Raw genomic sequence first — 7,615 nt, 5'->3', positions numbered from 1 at the left:
CAGGAGTTCACTTTAAGCTCACTCTCCAATACTCGATACCCATGAAATGCAGCTCTTAATGTCCAGGTAGCAGTGTTGTATAGGTCATGCACTCTGTACAATGGAGGCCTAACATGAAGAGGAGCCCTGTGTAACTTTCCTGGAGCTACACCAGTGTTGAGGGCACTCCCAGTGCACAAGTACACTATGAGGGGCATGGACTTGCACCCAGACCCCCAGCCCTGCCCTCCCTGCACCTGAGATAGACAGGTGAGGTACTGCTCCTGTGAGAAATGGGAGGTTGGACCTGGTCACCAGGTCTCTGATGGACAAGAGAAGGAAACTGCACACCGTGGAGAAAGGGATCCACAAGGCAAGAAGCACACCAACAACTCCAAACCCTGCCCTCACCTTCTCCCAACTGCCCTGAACCAGTTGTTTTGTGACTCATCTCCCCTTCTACTGTATCTACCCTTTTCCCAACTTGCTAGAGAAGGCAGGTCTGGGCATTTACACACAGTGAAGCAACAAAGGAGCCCTTATCTGAGCAGGGATGCAGGGCCGTGTCTGCAGCAGCCAGGGTGGTACAGCCCCACAGGAGAAGAGTGGCTCCTGCTCTCTGGCCTCCCTGCCCGCAAGCGGGGTGATGTGGCACCCTGCACCACAACACTTATCCTCTCCAGGACAGAGTGCTCAATGCTGAGACAATGCCCATCCTGGCTTGAGTAGTGGCTCCCTGCTCTGAGCACCACATCCTCCTCACAGCATCTGGGTGGTGGGAAGCCAGGCCTGGAGGGTTATGGTTACCGCACTAGGCTGCCCGCATTAAACTGCTTTAGGCATTAAGGACAAACACATTCAGGTGAGGGAAGTCCTCTTCCCACTACCACAAGCTGTCATGGTACTAAGACCCACAGATGTGCTATTTTAGTCATAGGAAGACCCACAGGTGGGGCATGACACATCAGAAACCATGTGTCATCTGGGACACAACCATCCCGAATGCAGCAGGCCACGCCAGGATGTTTGGTGCATGAACTCCAGGCTGGAGCAAATCAAATCATTTGCACTATGCGGGCAAGGCCAAACTGAATCGATGTCAGCACTTCTGCTAGAAAACAGAAGAGTATTTCAAAGGTTGGATAATAGTCTCCCACCTAGAAAGAAACACCGTATGGGTAAGAATGCATGGCAGAGCAAAGGGATGGCAGCAGGGGGAGATAACATCTCTGTGAAAAACCTGAGTGAAAATCTTCCCAGAACTATAACAAATAAAACTTTCTCTTTCTTTCTTGTTTTTTTTAGGAGAAAGGGGAATGCAACAACAGGGGGAGACCAACAAAACTGAAATAAAGACTCAAGTTACCAGCAGTTTATAGACATAAAGCAGCTCTTCATGATCCATTACATGAGGCAGAAATATGACCTTGCAGCAAAGGTTAACAATATCCCTAGCTGCATGAGGGACACTATTGCTAGCAGGTGACCCTTCTCCTATATTCAGCACTGGTAATGCCACACCTGGAGTACTGCATCCACTTCTGGGCTTCCCAGTACAAGAAAAACACGGACATACTGGAGAGAGGCAGTGAAGGGCCACAAGGATGATTAAGGGACTGCAGCATCTCTCCTTGCAGGAGAAACTGACAGGCTTGAGGGGGGCCTCATCAATGTGTGGTGCACCTGAAGGGAAGGTACAAAGAGAATGGAGCCAGAATCTCTTGTGTGATGCCCAGTGCCAAGACCAGAGGCAACGGGCACATGCTGAAACACAGGAGGCTCCCTCTGAACATCAGGGAACGCATTTTAACTGTGAGGGTGCCACGCACTGTCTCAGGTTGCCCAGAGAGGCTGTGGAGCCTCCATCCTTGGAAATATTCAAAAGCCACTTGGACACAGTCCTGGGCAAGCAGCTCTAGGTGGTCTTACTTGAGCAGGGGGGTTGGATAGGATGACCTCCAGAGGTCCTGCCAGAACCAGCCAGCCTATGACTTCATACAACAGGCAGGCAGGCACTGTCTGTCTTCCTTCCTCTCCAGTTTACACAAGTACAGCATGACTAGGAGAAGAGCTCACAGATTTTTCTACAGCCAAGGAGTCAGGTCAGTCCTGGCCTCACATGACTGGTCTGACAGCCCACAGGACAGAGGAGCAGAGGGAACCTTGTATTGCACTGCTGGTCCCTTGCCACTGCAGGCAACTGCATTATATACATTCTATGGACCAGCAAGCTCCCTTTCAGCTCTGCTGAGGTTGCCACATGCTGTAATGAACAGCATCAGCCACAAAACCAGCAGCGGCAGAAGCTGGCCTCAGGCACCAGTCACCTGCACGCTAGGCATCAACGCTTCCAAAGCATGAGGACAACTGCACGCACCTCAGATCCTGACACAAATGAAACAGCCTCTCAACACAGGTACTGCCAAAGAGCACTGGATCCAAGACAGAAACTGCAGATAAAGCTTCTGAGGCAGCATCCTCAGCACCAGGTATTGGGCCGAGCCCCACCTCCCTGACCAAAGCCAGGTGACACGCACCAGACATGCCGATGCTTGCCACTACGAGCAGTCTCTGTACTTTGCTAACCAACTGCAAACTTCACCCGAGCCCATTCGTACCCCAGGGTGATCCTCCCTGCACCCCTTCACCACCTCCCAGCTACTTGGGCCGCTCAGGTGGGGTTTGCAGAGGCACAGTCAGGCAGCAAGAGGGCTCCCAGCACTTCTGAAAAGCTGTCATAGAGCAGCCAAGAGCACTGGGCACCCCATTCAAGGATGACAGGCATGGGGCGTGTCAGACGAGGCAACGTTCCTTCCCCATGTACGGTTTTTGGGCAGCATGCCAGGAAGTTAGCCATCTCCAAACTACACCAAAGGAGCCTTGGGGTTTGCTGCTACTATGGACCACACTTTGCTCTTCTCAGCATTAATTTGTACACACTGACCAGTGACAGCAGTACCTCTTTTTCCTTCCCAAATTTTTGAAACAAAGGGTGACAGGGAAACCTGAAAAAAATTGTTTTCAAAATGGGCTTTTTCATGCTCATTCTTGTTGCATGCTTCTGTTTCAGTGCTGTTGAAAACATTGCACAACTACCTTGTTTAAAAGCCAGGCTGGTCCTTCCAAATTTTAAGACTCCTGTACTCAAAATGCCAAGTTATATAATATAGGTCAGATGCACACAAGTAATACTGCTACACTCTCTCTTTGGTAGTCTGTTTTGGGTTTTTTTTATAGTAACGTTAGCTTCAGAAGAAAACCTCAGAGCAGACCACAGGTCCTCCAAAGCCCATTCTCACTGAAGCTCCTTGCCTTGCCTTGCCTTCTGCATCTGGCAGGAAACTCCACAGCACTGCATGTGCTAACAACAGGCTGAGAGGCCAGATCTTCCTTTCCACACAACGCTAATTTACTAACGTGTTTGTTTCCTCAGCACAGCAGTTAATTCTGCTGTCTTCCTTATTCCCGGCACAGAGTACACATCCCACAACCCATTGTGACACTGCAACAATGCTCACATCATCCCTGTCAGGCAGGAGGCAGAGGCTCAGCCCTTGGTTAACATCTCATCTTCCAGGGTAATACCCTGATAAAGCAAGTATGAAGCAAGGCAGATGGGGAAGGAAGGAAATTACTTTACCTGTACACTCTTACATATGGAAGCAGGTGGCCAAGCTCACTGTGGAGCTGGCATTCTGAAGAGACACCACAGACCTGGACCAGGGCAAACAGGTAAAAGGAACTGACTGCAAGCAGATCAAGCAGGTCCCTCTCCTTCACTGCTAGACAGCTTTCTTCAAGACCGCTGATATTATGCAAACCCATTACAACCTCACAGGTTAGAAGTGCTCAACAGCACTTTACCAGACTCTATAAACAACAGCCAGCAAAGCCCCAACTCTTACTATAGCACAGACTACAACTGAATTTGCACACAGGCAATAGCTTTGGGACAAAAAAATCTAAATAGGAAGTCTAGTCAGAAGCTAAAATGAATTTCTAAGAAACACCCACACCTGTAATAGAGCTGACCATATCTACCCTTCCTCAGCAAAAAAAACCTACCTAAGGAAGGTCAACAGACACTCCTGAAAATCTGATCATAACAAGATTTAAGCCCTTGAACTCATTAACATTATGCCCCATCTGAACATCTGAATAAAACAAGCTCTTGCTTTCTGCCTAAACACTACTTAGGCTGGGGGTATCATCTTGTGTAAAAGGATTCCTAAAGGTCTCTTTTAGATGTAATCCAGTTACCCTCCGTGTAACTGAGACTGACTCTGAAGAGGGCGGATGGGTCAGGTCTCTTTGCACCACCTTACGCTTTGCTGTTGCTGTTATCTGGTAGCTTTTCATGCTTGCAGAAATTAAACTGAGACATAATTTCTTACAATACTAGATACGAGTAACTGCAAGTTTTATAACTGTACAATTGACTGTGAGAATGAAGACCTAGGGCCCACTGCAGGAGAGGATCTGGTTCGAGACAATCTTAAGAACCTGAACATGCACAAGCCCATGGGCCCTGATGAAATCCATCCGCAGGTCCTGAAGGAGCTGGTGAATGAAGTTGCTAAGACCCTGCCCATCATATTTGAGAAATCATGGCAGTCAGGTGAAGCTCCTGATGACTGGAAAAAGGGAAATATAACCCCCATTTTCAAGAAGGGGAAAATGGATGACCCGGGGAATTGCAGACCAGTCAGTCTCACCTCTGTGCCTGGAGAGCAGTAACAAGTGGCATCCCTCAGGGATCGGTGTTGGGACCGGTCTTGTTTAACATCTTTCTCAGCAACATGGACAGTGGGATTGAGTGAGCCCTCAGCAAGTTTGGGGATGACACCAAGCTGTGTGGTTCGGTTGATATGCTGGAGGGAAGGAATGCCATCCAGAGGGACCTTGCCACGCTTGTGAGGTGGGCTGATGCCAACCTTATAAAGTTTAACCATGCCAAGTGCAAGGTCCTTCACCTGGGTCGGAGCAATCCCAGGCACAGCTACAGGTTGGGCAGAGAAGAGATTCAAAGTAGCCCTGCAGAGAAGGACTTGGGGGTGCTGGTCGATGAGAAAACGAACATGAGCCGGCTTCAGTGTGCACTCGCAGCACAGAAAGCCAACTGTATCCTGGGCTGCATCAAAAGGAGCATGACCAGCAGGTTGAAGGAGGTGATCCTGCCCCTTTACTCTGCTCTCATGAGACCTCACCTGGAGTATTGTGTGCAGTTCTGGTGTCCTCAACATAAAAAGGACATGGAACTGTTGGAACAAGTCCAGAGGAGGCCATGAGGATGATCAGGGGACTAGGAGCACCTCCCGTATGAAGACAGGCTGAGGAAGTTGGAGCTGTTCAGCCTGGAGAAGAGAAGGCTGCGTGGAGACCTCATAGCAGCCTTCCAGTATCTGAAGGGGGCTTATAACGATGCTGGGGAGAGACTCTTCATTAGGGACTGTAGTCGTAGGACAAAGGATAATGGGTTAAAACTTAAACAGGGGAAGTTTAGATTGGATACAAGGAAGAAATTCTTTACTGTGAGGGTGGTGAGGCACTGGAATGGGTTGCCCAGGGGGGCTGTGACTGCTTTGTCCCTGGTGGTGTTCAAGGCCAGGTTGGACGAAGCCTTGGGTGACATGGTTTAGTGTGAGGTACCCCTGCCCATGGCAGGGGGGTTAGAACTAGGTGATCTTAAGGTCCTTTCCAATCCTAACTATTCTATGATTCTAATCTCACCCCAGAGGAAAGCTCATTCCACTTAGGCAGATATAACAGCAGTCAGATGCACTAAGTGACCCTGAATTGCCTCCTGCTCCTTGGCAGCTTATTACATTGTTCATTCAATCACTTTACACTGTTAGTTCTTATCCTAAATGCGTCCACATGCAGTTGAAGTGTTTTGATTCTCACTCTGGGCACGGGTAGTACATCAGACAGAAAGTAAATTAGAACACAAGGAATCTCTACTCTGAGGTTCAGATTTCTTACTCCTGATTGAGCTCAAGGCTATTCTCAGATCCATGCAGTGCAGTACAGCTGTCTGTCACTGTACAGCAGAGCCATCATGGCTGTGCTGCACTCCCCAGCAGCTCCAAACTCCATCACAGCAAGGGAACAGAACAGAGATTCTTCGCAGCAAGCATGCTGGCTACTCGATGAGTCACGGGAGCCAGTGCTGGCAAGAGGCCGGCTGCAAGCACAAACAAGTAGCTCAGATTTCATCAAATGAAAGGCAGAACACAGCCAAGAGACCTTCTAATATGTACTACAATAATTTGCTGCTGGGGATAATGGGAGAAATCAGTACTTCAGCTCCTTCCTGGCTGTATCTGCTAACAGAACCAGGCATCCTTCTATCGGTCCAGGGATTACAAGAAAACAGAAATCACAATACAAGCCATAATCTGTTTCCACTTGAACATCAACAACTCTGATAACCCCTGTTTCGTTTGCATTAAGAGATTAGTTAAAGTATATCCCTTGAGGGAAAGCCCCACATAAGTACAACCTTTCTGCATGTCATTTTCGTAATCTGCACACCAGAGAAGAGACCTTAAATGCCCCGCTGCAAACTCAACGCACATTAATTCACTCACCCATTTTGTTCAACTTTATTTGAAACTGAGTAACAAAGCTTGACCCTCACCGATTACTCATTAGCTAAAGGAAATTCAGCTGCATCAAGCCTGAAAGGAAAACAAGTCTAATTTGTATCTTAAGATAAAAATGGCAGTTTAGATGCAGAAGCTAAAATTAGTAGGCTTCAATTAAACCTTCAGAAGAGAGACTTTTCCCTTTCCTTTAGCATTACCAGCAAAAGAAAGTACTGGTTAAGAGTGAGCAAATGTGAACTTATTTCTCCAATACAGTATCTTCTACAAAGCAGAAGCTGAGTGCAGAGCCTTGCAAGAGAGACATTGCAGACACTGCTGCCAGTTTCATTCCATTAGATTTGGAAAGTTTATCAAAAAAAAAAAGGCAGGTTAAGCCTACTACAACCAATGAAAGCACACAACATACACCAAGACTGACCATACTTAATCGCTATTTTAAGATCTTAAGAGCATAGAAGTTCCAAGAAGTGTACTAAGTTAGCCTCCAGTTTGGCACCATGAGAAGTCTTGCCTTCAGCAGTGGTTTGATAGGGCCCAGGGCAGAGACTTTCAGCACTGTGGCTGAGCTGCTCAGCACCTGCCCTGTGTGAAGGGTCCTCCAGTCTCTTCCAATGGCCCAGCTGACATTACTCCAACAAAAGCCCAACTCCGCAGCACGCTTGGTCACCCTTGTTTTAAAGAGACAGTAAAGTGTGCAAGTGGCTTCTAAATACGTAACTACATTTATTTCCAATTTGGTCTTAAGTCTCCTCATGTATGCTCACACTCCCAGTTTATTAATCCCTCCAGACAGTGAATAAATTTGCTGCTAAAATACTTGCAAGATAAAAAACAGCTGCCCTATTTGGTCACCCTTGAAGGCCCATGGTTAAAGAAAATTAAACACATAGGCTTGAAGCTACACCGTGTATTTGTAAATAAAATAATTTGAAAGAACAAGATCACAAAGTATGAAACGAGCCCTTTCAGGAATTTAAGTACAAGAGAAGTCACTGTTAAGTCCATTTTGTAAAGTTTTAAACTAATAT

The sequence above is a fragment of the Pezoporus wallicus genome, unplaced genomic scaffold, assembly GCF_028554395.1.
Source record: "Pezoporus wallicus isolate ANWC-B61680 ecotype Strahan unplaced genomic scaffold, APGP_CSIRO_Pwel_v1 contig_7985, whole genome shotgun sequence".
In the NCBI taxonomy this organism is placed as follows: Eukaryota; Metazoa; Chordata; class Aves; order Psittaciformes; family Psittacidae; genus Pezoporus; species Pezoporus wallicus.
The sequence above is the reverse complement of the archived record's forward strand: the minus strand, read 5'-3'. Positions refer to the sequence as shown.